The sequence below is a fragment of the Schistocerca nitens genome, chromosome 3 (assembly GCF_023898315.1).
Source record: "Schistocerca nitens isolate TAMUIC-IGC-003100 chromosome 3, iqSchNite1.1, whole genome shotgun sequence".
Taxonomy (NCBI): domain Eukaryota; kingdom Metazoa; phylum Arthropoda; class Insecta; order Orthoptera; family Acrididae; genus Schistocerca; species Schistocerca nitens.
In genome coordinates, this window is record NC_064616.1 from 229,426,472 (window position 1) to 229,427,396 (window position 925).

General features: G+C 45.5%; 1 pseudogene; it reads right to left on the reverse strand.

Annotated features, from left to right (window-relative positions):
- Nucleotides 1-561: 561 nt before the first annotated feature.
- Nucleotides 562-679, reverse strand: LOC126250285 (5S ribosomal RNA; annotated as a pseudogene).
- Nucleotides 680-925: the final 246 nt, after the last annotated feature.

A 925-nucleotide genomic window follows, 5' to 3' on the forward strand; every position in this document is an offset into this window, starting at 1 on the left:
AATTTATAACAAGAAACTGAAACACAAATTTTGAAGGGCAACGAGTCCTCTTACGTACGCACCCTAAATCGACAAAATCTGGCAAACTGAATAAGAAGTGGCAATTTTTCTATTCAGGCCCATATGTAATTTCTAAAATACCATATCCTGGAGCGTACTGGCTAGTTTATGAGAAAACAGGAAGAGACAAGGGTCTCCACCCTCACAAAGATATAAAAGCCTTTACAAAATGACGAAGCGTGGCAACAATTTTTTTTTATCGCAAGATAATTGTACATAGTGTACATAATTCTAAGTGAAACTTTTTAAGATAAAGTAATGTGTATAGGCATAAGTAATTCTTTTGATTTGTACACACACACATTCCGTCGTCAGGCTACGAGCGGCCTACTCGGACCATCCGACCGCCGTGTCTTCCTCGGTGGAGGATGCGGATAGGAGGGGCGTTGGGTCAGCACACCGCACTCCCGGTCGTTATGATGGTATTCCTGACCGAAGCCGCTACTATTCAGTCGAGTAGCTCCTCAATTGGCATCACGAGGCTGAGTGCACCCCGAGAAATGGCAACAGCGCATGGCGGCCTGGATGGTCACCCATCCAATTGCCGACCACGCCCAACAGTGCTTAACTTCGGTGATCTCATGGGAACTGGTGTATCCACTGTGGCAAGGCCGTTGCCCTTTGATTTGTACACGTAGGCACAAAAATTAACAGCAATGAGAAGTAACACATCACTTTATGCGAAGCGAAAGTATAAACGTTATTAGCTTATGGCTGAGCGGTCGCGCGCTCAACAATACGCGCTGACGTCAGCAGCAGGAGAGGAGACACTGACCTGTGCGCATGTGCGACAGACTGTCAGAAGGCGCAACCAAAATAGGAATTCAATGTGTACCTAACTTGAATACAAAGTAAACGGAAATAC